This window comes from Cygnus olor, chromosome 17 (assembly GCF_009769625.2).
Source record: "Cygnus olor isolate bCygOlo1 chromosome 17, bCygOlo1.pri.v2, whole genome shotgun sequence".
Lineage (NCBI taxonomy): Eukaryota > Metazoa > Chordata > Aves > Anseriformes > Anatidae > Cygnus > Cygnus olor.
The window spans coordinates 3,593,186-3,608,573 of record NC_049185.1 but is presented as its reverse complement, the minus strand read 5'-3'; the positions used below and the strand labels follow the sequence as shown (position 1 = coordinate 3,608,573).

The window sequence follows — 15,388 nt, the reverse complement described above, 5'->3', positions numbered from 1 at the left end:
GCCGCTGTCAGACGTTGTTTAAGGCCCACAGCTGCCCCCACGCCCCAGTTTGTTCCCCGGGAGCAGAGCAGGGACATTCAGCACACTGAGGGATTACAGCAGGCAAGGGGGTGGCAGGAGAACGTGGCTCTGGCTCGGTAATGAGTTTTGCATTGTGCTGCATTAACCCAGACTAAATTATCTTTTACGCTGCGATGCTTTGGCTAATAGAATAATACAAACCAACAAGCAGCAAAAGATAACTTCGTCCTTCTGACAGCTGTCAAGGGAAAACAGACCCTTTGTTTTCAGCCCCCGTGCTGCTAATGCGAGGGCAGGTTTCTAGATACTCCAGGTGCCCCTGGAAGGAAGCTAAGAGTTAAAGCTGGCAGCATTGCACTCCCTGTGTCACGAGGACCACGACAGCCGTCCTCGCTAGGTGGAAAGGAACAGCAAGCGCTCCTAATTGAGCTCCTAGCCGGTTAAGGAAACACAAGTCTATTTAAAGGAGTCAGAGCCTTTTTAATCTTCCTTCTCTGAAAGGAAAAAAAGCCTACATAAATATATCTAACCAGAATTAGAGCTTTTAACCCCTGGAGAAAGCCCTGTTTGTCTCCTTCAGCCCACTGTCCAGCACGGCAAGGGCTGTTTCTCGGGAAAAGGCAACATCAGCCAATTGCTATTTGAAGTCTTCCCTCCCACAGAGCGGAGCAGCAGCAGCCTAGAAGCCCCGGCTCCCCTCCCATGACAGCTCTCCGCAGCACACGCTTCCCACTCGGGCAGCAAGCGATCAGCAGTCACGGGGCCGGATCCTGCTCTCTGAGGCAAGCCACAACTGAGACCCGAGATGCCAGAGGCAGAGGGGGCAGCCGGCCCTTCCACCTCGCTCCCTGCTTGGAGCACGATGGCCATGATCTGGGGATGGACCTACAGCCACAGCAGGACCTGCCCGCGGGGCCAGGGTTGTGCCAGCGCCCCCCACGGCACCGCTATCAGCGGGGCAGGGAACGAGCCCCATCTCACGGGAAACGCTGCAGAAACATTTCTCTGCAGAAACAGCTCGAGAACGGGTGCAAAGGGAAAGCTACTGGAGACGGAAAGAGGGACCAACACATCTCCCGTGGAGCTGGAAGGGGCGGGGTGGAAAATATCTCCCCGCAGAGAGAAAAGCCTGCGGCCATCGTTACAGACGATGAGTCAAGGCAGCAAGGCAAGAGAAATGTAAATCGGAGCACATCCGACTTAAAGTTGGGCAGCGTTAGGGATGTGTGCTTTTGCCTGAGCTGGTGAGAAAAGCAGTTTGTCAGAAGACAGACCAGGCATTTTAGTGATGCTTACTTGCAAGATGGTTTGTTTGTTTTTTTTAAAGTAATTACTACACAGAAAAAAATAAAATTGCCTCACCATAAGCCACGACGATTTTCCCTTAAGAAATCTTTGATACTCGCTGTTTTCATCGAGCTCTGCAGAGAAGAGAGCCCTTCTCTGGAAGAGCAGAGCACAGCCAGGGCTGGGGGAGCCACTTCCTAGGAAGAGAGAAAGGCTGGGGAGGAACATGGCACGGCACTGCCCTCTTTGGGCAAAACCACCCGCTGATTGCAGGCTCGCCACTGTCTTTGCTTCAGATGCTGTGCAGAACTAATTCTTTTCTTTGCATCCTGGTGAACACGAGTGACGTTGTTCCCCCCCTACAATAAGTGTGGGGTAGGAGGCGTACATGGAGAGCTACTGCACGGCAAATAACAGGCAGCTGTTTGCTCAGGCAGCCTCGCCCTTACTAAGGGATGGTCAGGAGATGCTCTCCTCTTCCAAAACTCACCCAACCCCGCTCTCTACCCAAGCCACCAGCTCGCCGAGCCTTGCCACCACTGCTGGGGGGTTCTGCTCCTCAGTGGGAGAGCGCCAGCGCCGACTCGTGCTCCCAGTCTGCACCTCCAGCCCTGGCTGGGAAACGAAACCCAAGCAGAGCAGGGTGGGTGACTGCACGGGTCTTTTTGCCCAGCCCAGCGCCGAGATCCCTGCTGAGGACCAGGGCTGATGGCAGACAGTTCAGGACAAAAGGCTCAGAAAATCCCGGCACTGCAAAGGGCAGCTAACTGAGTTATTGGTAATGCAAGAATTGGGAAGAGTCTCCTTCCGTTTCGTACCTCTTCACAGCTCCCCTGAGAAGCAGTTCTGTCTTCCCAGATGGGACAGTCAGCGGTGAGGACAGGCACCTGCCTCCTCTCTGCTAGGTTATTCGCTAAAGGGGCCATGGAACCAGAGGTTTGAGCTCTGCTGCCTGCTGTTTGTATGCACGATAAATTGTGGAGCTTTCTTTTTCCTTTTTCCCCTTCATAGGGGAAAGGCTTAGTAAACTGACTGCAAAAATATACGGTAGAAAGAACATCCTGGAGCATGGTGGAAACAAAGAGTGGAGGATGGAAGAGAACAGCAGGTGATTTGGTTGCTGCAGATCTTACCTTCATGTGACCATGCAGAAGAGGATGTGTTAAAGGTGGTAGGCAACTGTAAATGTGGCGTGTCCTTATCTGGAAGCACGGGATTTCTCCAGATACCTGTGAAGAAAGAGAAAGCAGATGAATTCATTGAAAGAATTCCCTTAGGACCTGAAAGAAATAGCTGGGGAGGAAGAAATCCATCCGCCTCCCCCACACAAGCGTGCAACGCAGCAGGGTGCAGCTCAGGAGGCAGGCACGCTGCCAGGGCACAGCCACTCACAAAGAGAACCCTTCAGCCTTTGCTACGGCGCTCGGGGATCCCACCAGGAGACACTTCCCTGCTGGAGCAGAGGATGCAGCCCTGCAGCCCCCTCGGGTGAGGCAGCAGCTCCTGCAGCATCCGCCAGCTGGCTCTGGAGCTAGCGGCCAGCTCTGATGCACCATTCCCAAACCACCACGGGTGTCATCAGGGACTGGGAGCTGCTGGTTTGTTAAAAGCAGCCCTTTGGCAGCGCCTGCTCTGGGTAAAGGGCAGAGGCTAGCAGTTCTCTCCAAACTGGGAGCCCGTGGGTGCAATTCAAAACCTCTTTTCCAGCGCTCTGTGTACCCGTGGTACAAACACATGCATCCATGCCCATATGGGACCCAGAACAATGTTCCAGCAGTTTCAGTCACGCTTCTGTGCGGTTAATAATAGTTCAAACGTGCTCTGTTCTAGCCCCTCTCAGCAGCAGGCCTTGCCAGGCTTTACAAAGAGGGGGAGCCACATGGCTTCTTGCTGCATTTGGATGGAGACTATTTTTGGGCTCTTTGCTGGCACGCAACACTGCTGTAAGCGATCACCTCCGAGGTTAATTAGATGAGATGCTTCAGCAAGGTCTCTGGAGGTGCAGGATTTCCTTTTCTCCACAGTAAGCCCTTTTATTAACACTTCAATAGATCTTGACATCGCGGTGCCCCTGCTACGTTACCTATCACACTGCTGGCAATAATGGCAGGACTTTTGCTGGGGATTAGGGATAAGCTACAGAGAACAGCAAACATCAGAGAAAGCAATAAGAGCAGAACAAGTTTAGAAATCGGCGGCTATTGCAGCAGCCCCAGAAGTCACAACTGTGCTTGTCCCCACTGCAATCAACCCAGTACTGTGAGAACATCACACAATATTAGAGTCACCACAGTGCCCAGCGTTCTCTCTGGCTCGTAGCCCTACAAGTGTCACGGGAACTAGAGATGTCTGGAAGCTCCGAGAGCCCTGCAAGAAAAGGACGACGCTCTCAGTTCAATACGTGCCTAGCTGCTTACTAAAATGACTTGGCTTCTCTGCCCCCGAAGCTTGCAGGTGTTTGTTTAACAGCCTGCATAAATTGAGGCTAATCACAGCTCCGGCAGCTGCTGAGGAGTCCGACAGCCGGGAGGACATGGCCCCGTTATCTCGAGTGCAAGCTGAGCAAGCTGCTCCCGAGGGGAGAGCTAATCTGTGCAGCCCCAAACAAAGCAGCCGGCCTCTCACACCTGCAGCCTTGCCGGGGAGAAGTGGAGGATGGGGGCTGAATTGGATTAGGGCTGAGCAGAGAGGGGATGTTCGGGGCCATGCGCTGCCTGCTGCCAGGGTAAACACCTTCGCCGTTCCCTCTGTGACGAGGACAGGCTGGGGGCCAGGGCTGGTCTCCCTGAGGTGGAGCAGACTCGTTGCCCAGCCTCGTATCCCTTGGGACCTCGGAGCAGGATGCTGAGGGAGGTGGGCTCCAGAGCTCACCAGGCAGCAAAGCGAACACGCAGCCCCCCTAACATATCTAGCATTATGCACCCCCCTCCCTCCTGACGTACGTAAAGACACAAATAATATCAAACAAGCCAACAAAAGCAATTTATCTAAAGCATGCTTCTGTCAGGAGCCCAGACTTCTCCAGAAAGTGGGACAGTTTCCGGAGTGTGCTATTTCCTAAAAGCACGGCGGGTTTCCTGGCTTCGCTACACCCCCCTGGCTTCATTCACACACCTTAGCGGGCTGGGGACAAGAGCAGGGCAGGGACTTGGCAGCAGCAGGTCCTGCTGAACGCTTGCTTTTGTCTCACCTTGGGGACCCAACAGGATGGGGCAGCATCTCCCAGCCAGCGCCGATCCCTTCTAGGGGGGCAAAAAGGGCTCCCTCCTTCCATCAGGACACAGCACTGCACCCAAGGGCAGGAACGCAGCAAGGGGGGGCGCTCCCAGGGCTCAGTTCAGCCACGTTCCCAGCGGCCTGACGCAGGCTAGTGGCCATAGCAGTTTGTTCCCTTTCCCTTCCAGACAGTCCCCATGGCACATCCCAGCTCCATTCCCTACCTGGGCGACCAGTGGCTCCGTGGCTTCCCCCAGGCTAGCACGCCCCAGCAGCTCTGCTCAGTATCCTGCAACGAAGCGAGGCCGTTAGCCAAGCACAGGACAGGCTTGGGCATAAAACCCCGGACTGCACATCCTGGAGAGCTCTGCAGGGACAACAGTATATGTGAAATCACATAAAGCACACATGAAATCCGCTTCCCCACGCGCCCATACGTCCATCAGCAGGAAAGCAGAAGCGATGGACTTGTGCTCCTGGCATGGCAAGGGCTAATGATTTCCAGGCACTCGTAATCGTTTCAGATCAGACCGACATTCACAATGCCTAACCCCGTAACGAGGCCACGGGGAGGCTGCTGTAAAACACTAATCACACGCTCAGCCCTCGCTCGTTAGCTAAGCCCAGAGCCTGGACTTCCCAGCAGCCGGGACAGCCTGGTTCCTGGGGGAAGGAGGCCCACCGTGAGGTGGGGAACAGCTCAGCACCGTTAGGGACCAGCCCAGTTGCTCCCCATGTTTCAGTTTATTCCAGACTTGTGCTCCCTTGTTATCCTAAGTGCCTGCCTCAATTACAGGCTTTATTATGCACATAGCTTAAGCTGCTGAAGAACACAGTGCTTAGAGATTGAAAAACCAACCCTAACAGTGGAGGTACTTATTCCTGCAAAGTACAATGGTCTTCAGAGGAGGATTTTCATTAGCCACCCATCTTTAAAGCTAGGCTCCCTGTCACGGTGTTAAGAAGCAGCAGCACTGTGACCACTGATCCGCCTTTTGCTAGGGAAACCTCCCCGCACTCGAGCAGGCTGCATGCCCCTTGATGGCAGCCAGAAGGCCAGCTCTTGACTGTGATTTCGTGCAGTTCACCCCGGGTGATTTCAGAGGACCCTGCAGCCTGAAATCAGCTCTCAGACCTCAGAGAAGCAACAGGGACTGGGCTCAGGACACAGCTCGGCTGCAAGCTGTGGGATCAGGTGAGGCTGGGACTGTGCAACCCTCCAGAAAGGGGCTGGAGAAGAAGAGACAGTGAGAAGGGAGTGATGGTAGGTCCCTACCTAAGAAACAATAAAGACCTGGTCTGTAAACAACCCGGGAGCTTGGGAGCACCCAGCTGCACCCATTACCCCCCTACCCATAGGGCCAGCCACATTCACCATCACCAGCTGGTGCGGGCATTGCTCAGCTCCACTGCCCCCATTTGCACAGGAGAGCAGGCACAGTGCCTGCAGTGCCTCAGCTCCAAAATGCTTGGGATGTTCCCTCCCCCTTTCACTTTACGGAAACGCATAATAAGATCTCGACGCAAGCTGTGGAAATTGCATTCCTTTATCCTGCCAGTGCCTTGCCCGTGCTAAGCCAGGAAGAACACGAGCAACAGCCAGAACACTATTCTCCTCCTGACAGCGGAGGTCGGCAGCAAAGAAGTCAGCACCTCCCTTGCCCCTCAGCTCTCCACTGCAGCTGAATTTCCATTTCTGGAGCTGCCCGGCCTGATCTCTGAGCACAAGCCCTGCGAAGGCCAGGCAGTGCTCCAGGGCTCGATTCCTGCTCCACAGAACAGCCACAGAGAGAAAAGCCAGCAGTGCCCTGCATCACGAGGCATCGCCAAATGGAGGAGGAGGAGGTCAGGCTTAAGGAAGGAAACCAGAAGCCCCTCGGGGAGCATCCTGGCACACTCAGCCTGGGCAGAAGCAGGTCGTGTTTCTTCGTGGATACCAGGACCAGAGCAACGGCTCTCCTCTCCCATTCCAGAGGAACCACACAACAGGCAGGCAGCGGTCCAAGCTCTCTGCTTTCAGGCACTCGAAAAGCCAGGACTCCCACCCACACAAACACACCTGGCTCCCTACTCAGCGGTCTGTGAGCTCCCAGAAATTAGCCTGAATTCCCTACGGCATGGAGGACACTACAGCCTCAGAGGCTCTTCCTGCAGGAGCCTCAGTAACAAATGGCCCAGCAGAATGCCAGCTGGCTAATAAATCCAGCCTGAACACACCACCAGCTCATGGGAGCACTGAATACTTCCAGTGCCTACAAACAGGCATTATAGATCAAGCTCAACTGGAGACGCCGGCTAAATCCATCGTTTTGAACAACTGCTGTATTAGCAGTCTGGGCTAGGTATGTGGTCAGGGAGCCAGGGCCTGCCAGAAGATAAGACAAGGCTATTTTGCTATTAATATATTATATATTTTATATTATCCAGCTCTGCATGCAATGTCAGGGTTACAGCAGTGCCTCTGGAGGCCAACCAAGACAAGGATCTCATCGCAGGTCCTCACTCACCCTGAGGTCACGCTGCCACAAGAGCTCGCGAGCAGTCTTCTGAGCCCCGCGCAAGGGCAACGGGGGCAGCTCCACTTTGCCCTTTTCAAGTTGTCCTTGGGAGGCACAAGGTGAAGCCGGTGTTTTGCCACCGGAGGAGATACTTTTTTCAGATGTTGATCTGTCTCTAACTTTTCTCCCCGAAGAGCCGTCTGGAGACTCTCCTAAAGGTGCAGCTGATCTAGATGACAAGAGACAGTCCGTCAGCATTGCATGACTGCAGGAAACGGGCAAAAGCAAGGGGGCTGACAGAAGGAGAGCTCCTCCATCCCCAAAACACAGGAGCCTTCTCTCCTCTCCTTGCCACTATCCAGCCCCAGCAGTCACAGGTTGTCATAAATGGAGATAAAATAGGACAGAGGACTGCAGCAGTTAAAGCCTCTCCTGTCTTTGTCTAGACACTCTCCAAGCATGCATACAAGCCCCTGACAGCTGAGGACTGATGATTACAGAGTGAGCGGGGACAGCTCTGCTCCGATGCCCACCTCACCCTGGAGGAGCTGTCTCCAAGTTGACGGTGCAGCCTGCTTCAGAGGAATCGGTCGCAGGGATCAGCACGTCAGCAAAGCTTCAGTACAGCACCTCCAGAGCTCTTAGCAACAGCTCATGCTGGAAGAACAAAAAAATAGCCTTGAGCCATCACACTGCAAAGATGCCATCCCTTGTGCTGGCTGCTCGAAGGACAAGCATATAGTACCCAATTTTCTTTTGGCCCCGTTGATTTTCTGCAGCCCTGCCTCCAGACGCACACACACAGGCCTCGTTCAGCCTTGCAGGAACACCGGAGGAGGATGAGGATGCCTCTGTCCCACTGGGGGCAAATGAGCTGGTCTAAGAACAGAGACAGCAAAAGGCATCGCTGGACCGTTGGGTTACTACAGAAGAGGGAACGGGCACAGCCAGGCATTCCCACTCCTTGGCCCGCTCCCACCCCCTAAGACAAGGACTGCTTTAGGCAAGAGCTTCGGTGCCTGGGTCAGAGTCAGCTCCTGGGTGAGCTCCTTGGATTCCCAGGTGACAAAATCCACCCTGCAGACAGCACTGCCCGCCTGGCAGCCACGTTCACGGGCTCTCAAGCCTCTCAGTCCTAGGCTGGAAAGCAAACCATGGCAATTACCAGCACTCACTGCTGGGAATAGGAACACTCTGGAAATAAATTGCACCTTGGAAATTAATCTGTGTTGCCTAACTGAGGGTTAGCACCTCAAATTTGTAAAAAAAAAAAAAAAAAAAAAAATCTCTTATGAGTCAACAGAAAAGGAGGGAAGGAAGACATTACTTGGCTGTAGAGCCCTAATACAGAGCTACCAGCAGGCGAGAAACCTGAGGAGACTCACTCTTGCTGGATCAGGTTGCCCTGCTCCAAAAACCAGGATTTTTACATCCTGGGGTCAGACTAATTTCTACTGCCATCACAGCAGCAGTATTGTAAATGGCTTTTAAATGTCAAACTAGCACTTGAGTGCTTCTAGGGCAATGCACAACACGCATCAGGGATTATGAAAAAATCAGAGAGCATTAGTCAAGGCTGCGCCTTAACACTTTAGCCAGAGATGACTTTGGCATTCAGCATTTACAGCGCATGAAGCTCAGTGTTCCTCTCCTCCTGCGGGCTGCCAGCTCTTTGGAGAGCCTCACAACTCTGGTGAGAAGCAGGCACGAGCATGCTTCGGTCACCTGGGAATTTGCAGAGCCTCTGGTGCGACGCTTTGGGAAATCGTTCTGCAGCTGAAGTCCTGCAGCACGCCGTGGATTGCACATTCCCAGCAGACTCCTCTGCCACTGTGCTGGCAACTTCGTTCTAGCTCCAGGCTCTCTCGTGCCAAGTCTGTACTCCATCCAGCCCCCAGACAATCTGTCCCCGTGGAGGGAGCAATGTGTTGTCCAGATCTCTTTTTTTTTCCTGGAGCAAGAGTGGACTCATGCCCACTACAAAGCAAATCTGGACCCGTACTGCTGTGTGGTACTGGTATTTCCATCTCTTCCAGGTTACTCCCAGACACCCCAGGGTACCCAAAGTGACTTCACCTTCCAGCCTGTTAATGGGAGTCCAAGAGGCAGGTAACTGGGAACAGGAGCACCTCCCAACACCTCCAGCTTGCTGGGGCTTTCACCCCCAGCCCTCACCGAGCATCCCTCAGGGCAGGTGGCTGGACACGTACCCCAGCTCGCTGTCTGTGCACACAGAACAAGCATTGTTGTGGAGTCGGTGTCCTCATTCCCCCTCCACACACGTGTATCTCGAGGCTTAAAATCAATAATCCTCTCTTCCTCTACCCATATCATTAACACATCCAGGTAAGCAGGAAAACACAGCCCCCTGACAGAGCATTGTTTTTTCTCTTCACTAACTCCTGGGGGGCTGGTAGGGAGAAACCTTTAATGAATCTGACAGAACTCGTAGCACAGAACAGCTCTACTATTTGATGCAAAGTTTAATTTGATTTCTCACTTGAATAACTGAGACATCCTTGACATGCTTCCTTCGGCTTCTCCCCAGACAGATGCGCTGCATGCAATTAGCACCAGGAGTCACCTGCATTTCACCCTCTGCCTTTGCTCCACTCTGCTCCTAACGCTGACATCCCTCAGTACCTCCCAGGGCTGCAGAGCTCCTGCTCCCAGCCAGGCCCTGCTCCCAGCCAGGCGAGCAACACCAGTTCTGGTCTTTGGAAAGGGTTTTCCATTCATCCACCCTCCTTTAAGCCAGGGGAAACCTGAGGTTGAATGGTGGCAGCAGTTTGACCCCAGACGATGTTGCAGGCAGGGGCCGAGGTAGGAACTGCAGCAAAGTCTCCCACCTGAGGTCAGGACCAGCGATCTCTGCAGAGCAGCAGCCGTGGGAAGCAGTAATTCCTGCCAGCTTAAGCTGCTGTGTTCCTCCACAGAAGCAGCTCCATTCCAGCAGCAAGGCTTGCATCTATCTATACAGCACTTCAGGAACAGCTCAGGTACAGTGCTTTGAAAACAGAGCGAACATTGCGATTGCTATCAAAGTATGAGAAGTACGGATGGGAACATGGTGGTGGTGTGGGTTTTTTCTGCTATCTGTTGATGGGACATGCTGCAATGTCAGCCAGGTGCCCAGGGACCACTGACCTGCTGAACCAGATTCACTCTTGACGCAGGAAGACCCCCAGCTTCCCAAAGCCCAGCAGAGCAATGCAGCCTCACACCACGGCCGGACACAGACAAAGGTCCCCCTGAGACCCGAGAGCCACCATGACCTAGGCTTCTGTCTGGTTCAGAACTCACTTGTAACCCAGCACAAACAATATTGGTTTAACTGAATCCGTTCACTTCCAAAACCTCTGAAGCACTACAGTCAATTTCGAAATCTTAAAGCAAACCGTTAGGGAGTGAACGATGTATTTGCAGGCATTAAAGCCACAGACGAAGGAGCAAACAGCCACTTTTGATTGAGAAATCAATGCCTGGGGTTTACAACATTTCACACTAAGGAGCAGCAGAGACACCTCATCCCTCCAGGGCAAGGGAGGAGACACTAGCACAGAGCAGAGAAGTGAGACAACCTCATGCTTCCAATAGCTAAAACAGGCTTTGCGTACCTTGAGTCCGTGGGGTATGACATGTTTTCAAAAGAGACTCCTCTGATCAAACTGATCAGGAGAGAGTTCATTCCATACCTCTTTTAGACAGCTCATGCCCTGGGTACAGCTCAGGCACAACAAGTGACCTCCAGGACAGCTTTGCTGAGGTCAGGGAGCATCCGAGTGAAGCACCGACTCACAGGGAGCACCAGATGCCAAGCTGCTGCTAGTCTGCCAAGCAGCCCTTGATGCAAAAAGGTTGTCCTAGAAAGGAAAAAAGAAGTCCAGACTTGATTGATCAAGGTGCCAGAGGGAAGGAGCAAGTCATGAAGGAAAAAGGAGGAACAACCCCTGCACCCGACAGGGGCTTTTACAAGCAAGAGAGACATGCTGACAAATTGCAACAGACCGCTGGAACCCCTGATACTTTTAAAAGCACTGTTTTCCTCTCAGCTTTCTTCTCCTTTGTATACTGAAACCCCATCCTCAAAAGCAATCACAATGCCTCCAGAGGGAAAAATACCCCAGCACAAGGCAGACTTCCCTTTAGGCAAAGTGAATCTGCGTTAGCTGAGCAGAAAGGCTTTCATCTCAAAACCATTCATTTCCAGAGCACTTGACCCAAAAGGAAGTCTCCTTTATTCCTTTAAAAGTCACTTTCTTTACCCAGGTCCTGTGGCCTCAAAAGGGAGCCATTATGCAGCTTTCTGCTCTCACCACTGCCTGTTCGGGGCCCTTCTCTCCTCCAGCCTGCAGCAGCGGCGGTCCCTGTGCCACGCTCCTCAGCCGCTTGACTGCTCTGCCCCCAGGAGGTGCAGGCAGCACTAACGCCCTGCTGCTGCAGGAGCTGAGAGCTCAGGGTCCCCTCTGCTCCCCAGAGGCCTCCTGCACCCCTGACAGGCTCCACAGACCCCCTTTGCCTTGAGGTGGTGGCAAAAGGGGGGGGGGTTCTCCATTGGGAACAGCCAGATCCGACTGTTTCTGTCCTTCAGCAAGAGCTAACACAGCAGTTACAGCCGTTAGTATCTGACTTGCTTCCATCAGATGCTGTAAGCAAAAAGTTCTTTTGCACAAGGCATGGACAAGGCTGTAGCTACAGGGCCTGGGTGACTGTGAACAGCTCAGCAATGCCACCAGACATGCTGGACAGAAATCAGCTTGTGCAAATCGTGGAGACGGGGCTCGAGGAGATTATTCCTCCTCAGAGAGCTGTGGGAGATTGTCAGAGCTCCCCGAGAAGCTGGCTGTGATCTGCACCTCCAGGAGCTTGCAAACCGCACGGCTGACTGCAGGGGTGTCCCCTTGTGGCTTGGGACATGCACCCACCTCCAGCACGAGCAGCTCCAAACACCAGAAGATCTTGCCTGGAGGGGACACAGCCGAGGAAAGCAATTTTGTGCTCAGTCAAGTTCTAGTCCATCAAGTCGCTGTTTCAGTGCTGAATTTTGCAATAGTTGATATCCAGCTTGAAGGCCCAGCCTCAGGCCAGGGAAAGACCAACGAGACTCTCAGCTCAAAATTAAAATGAATTTCTACCCCTTCAAAATGGGGAGAAGAACTTGGACCCCATTCCCCAAAGCAGTGAAAAAGGACAAGTACTCCAACACTGATTGCATGAGATCTCTTAATTCCATGTGTTGTTTTTTTTTTTGTTTGTTTGTTTGCTTTTAAACCAGCCACGTGTAGTTTGAGCGTGTGCCGTCGTGAACCTGGCAAGCGGCTCCTGAGCACGAGCTCTGCTCTCTCCAGAAGAGCAGCACTCTGTACACGTGTGGAGGGATCTGGCTTACTCACTGTGCTTGGCCATCCTGGAGGGAACAGCTGCATCAGGCAGGACTGGCAGCAAAGAAAACTGCACTGGTGATGATTCCTTAAGCTGCACTGCTCACCGTGCACGGAGAGGTGACAGCCAGCATAAGCTACCTACGAGGCTTTATGGAATAAATCCAACGTGCTTCAATTCATCCAAACCATCTCTGCAGAAGCACTAAAACCTAACAGGAGGGCATTAAGGGGCAGGAAACAGGAGGCAGGCTCTCTGAATTGCCTTTCCAGTGAGGATGTGGTCTGCTGGAGGCACTGTACGTGGAGCCTGTGAGGGCAGCACAGACAGCGTGGCACGTCAGCAGTACATCACCCAGGAGATGCAGCAGCTCCAGCACCAGAAGGGGATGGTGGTGTCTGCGTAGGCGAAGCGCCCTGCTGACACAGCCCTGCAGCATCCCAGAGCAAGTCGCTGAATCCAGCCCCACCTTACACGTGGGGTTAGCGCACACAACACTGCACGGAGCAAAACAAATCCATCTTTTTGCTGGCACAGCCATGCAGGAACGCGGCTCCCACTCCCCTTCCATGTGGAAAGTTGCCCGCTTCACACCACTTTCCTCCACCAGGCCCCCAGCACCTCATTTCCACTGCACAGGAATCAGCAGGAGTTAGAAACAAGCCTGCTTCCCTCCAGGCAAGACCCGCTGCGAGATGCGGGGCTCACACCTGCCTCTGCCATAGCCCTGCCTTATTTTCTTCTTCTGAACAGCAGGTACGAGGGTGTTTTACCTGCTCAAGCCATGCTATCTCCAATCCTTTGACAGCAGCACCGAAAAGCAAGATGCTCAAAGGCAGAGGTGATTTCTGAATCTGCTTGGGTGACTGCTAGCTATTTCAAGTTGGGCTGGCTTTTGCTTGCCTTTAGCAACGCTTTCAGGGGGCTTTTTTGTTGCTCTTCATTTCCCTCAACTGACCATCTCTCCAGCCCCCCTTTTCTGCACAACCCCCCCCCCCCCCCCAAAAAAAAAGCCAATGAAAGTCATTAAGGAAAATACTTTCCAAAGCTTGCAGAGATGAACAGGTTCTATTAGACTAATTTTTAGGACAGCAGTGGAGGCAGGGAGAGGAAAGCTTAAGACTTCCTACAGCGGAAAAATTGATCTATTAAAGCAGTGGGTGCTATCAGGGAAGTGACCAATTTCTTGCAAACCAGCGTAGCCAGACATTTCTTCTAAAACAGATCTGTCTTGGCTTCTCCGTAGCATGATAGCTTTCCCCTCTACCTGCCTGAATTGCAGCAGCCTAGCTTGACAGCTCTAATAGTGCAATTCAGTTTATTGACCTATTAGCTGCCACCTGCTTGGGACGCAGCCACGGCAGATTTGCCATTGTGTAAGCAGCAGAAGCGGCAAACATAAAACCCTAAATAAATTTTCAGAGGCTGTGAGCAGTATAATTAATCATATGGTCTTTCACGAGGCAGCAGCAGCAGCAGGGAAGCAGACAGGGGAGCACAGAAGGCAAAGCTGCAGAAGGGGGACATCAGGGCACCCTTCTGCTGCCTCCCCCCTGCTGCCAAACATGAGGCACGAGCCAAGAATTAAGAGGCAAGGCTGGAGCCTAGGTCAAACCCCATTTCACTGTTCACCCGTTTCTTGAACCTGAGCAAGCGACTGTCTCCCACAGCACGCTTTATTCATGCACATCCTTGATCAGCAAATAAGCAGCATTCACAGCGTTTGCTGTTTTTAAGTGAAGAATGCTCCAAGTCCACTTCCCGTTATGCTGAACTTGCATCTTCTCCTTTCCCCCATGACCTCTGAATCTGGCACAGAGCAGCTAGCACAGAGTGAGAGCAGAAAACAGACATCAGAGAAAGAAACAGAAGGGAAAGCTTTCAGCACCCTGAACTTGGTTCCTTCCAGCTCTTCAGTTGGCAAAAGCACAGAGCTTGTCTTCCTCACTGCCTGCATCTCACTGCGATCTCTCCTTTTCTACTCCCCTGCCAGCGCACCTTTTCGGGATGCTGCTTTTTGCTGCCTACCCCATGGCTAAATTGCTCCACGAAGGCGCACACACAGGCAACTGGTTGGGAAAAAAACAGGACGCCCTAAATTATCCTGAGTTTAGGACATGGCACATCTCCGCCCCAGGACCTCCTGCCATGCTACCTGACAGCAAGGCCCTCCCTAGACAACCTGCCCTTAAATTCATCAGCAGAAGCAAATGGAATAGCTTGGCCCTGAGAGAAACTTCCTATGATATCCACTTTCAAAAGCCTTCAGGAACTCTTGGTGACACTTGGACTCATCAGGATCCCAGAAGCAACAAGTTAGGAGCCAGCAGTACCTTTCTGAAGGGAGATGACAGACATCTTGGCTAAGCCCTCTGCTCCTCCTGCCTTGCATCCTCCTTAATCCAAGCAGGGTGGTCAACACGAAGTCCTTGTACTGCAGACAGAGAGCATGGTTCTGATCTGTAAAGACAGAGGCGAGAAAATAAGTTTTTATTTCTTGCCACTGAAGTGGAGCCAGGCCCCGAGCTCCAAGATCAGCCCATCTCAGAGACACGTCTCTTCTTCCGCCCTTATTTCAACCCACTGCCTGCTCACTCTGGGTGGCTGGCATCCCTCCCGCTCTGAGTGGCTGCTGTTTCTCTAAGCAACATTGATGCACTGCTGAGCAAAAGCTCTCCTCAAAGTGAGGGTAAAAAAAAAATAATAATAAAATAAAGATATTCCAACCTTTGAGCCACACTTTTAATGTCTTTTTTTTTTTTCCTGCCAGAAGAAAGTAAATTCCTTATGCCAGCTGGGCTGCAATCTCACCACCACATATCTCTGCTTCAGCCCTGGCTGCCAGCCTCTCTGCACAGATGGCAAATGCAAGGCTCGTATTCCCTCCACACCACCCCTTCTGCTTCTGCAGCCCTCGGTGGTGGCCAGGCAGCACGGTGGGCACCAGGCACTGAAGGGCGGACAGAGCTGGGCCGACCACCCAG

At 52.8% G+C, this 15,388-nt stretch overlaps 1 long non-coding RNA gene across 3 annotated transcripts in view; it reads right to left on the bottom strand.

Annotated features, from left to right (window-relative positions):
• LOC121079471 overlaps nt 1–14,863 on the bottom strand; it is a 28,969-nt gene extending 14,106 nt beyond the window's left edge. For all 3 annotated transcript variants that reach the window (XR_005825039.1, XR_005825040.1, XR_005825041.1), the window contains exons 1-5: nt 14,738–14,863; nt 7,556–7,679; nt 7,032–7,251; nt 4,749–4,891; nt 2,442–2,537 (exon numbers count right to left, since the gene is read on the bottom strand). This is a non-coding gene — a long non-coding RNA (uncharacterized LOC121079471). The remainder of the gene's footprint in view (nt 1–2,441; nt 2,538–4,748; nt 4,892–7,031; nt 7,252–7,555; nt 7,680–14,737) is intronic.
• Between the last annotated feature and the right edge of the window lie 525 nt (nt 14,864–15,388).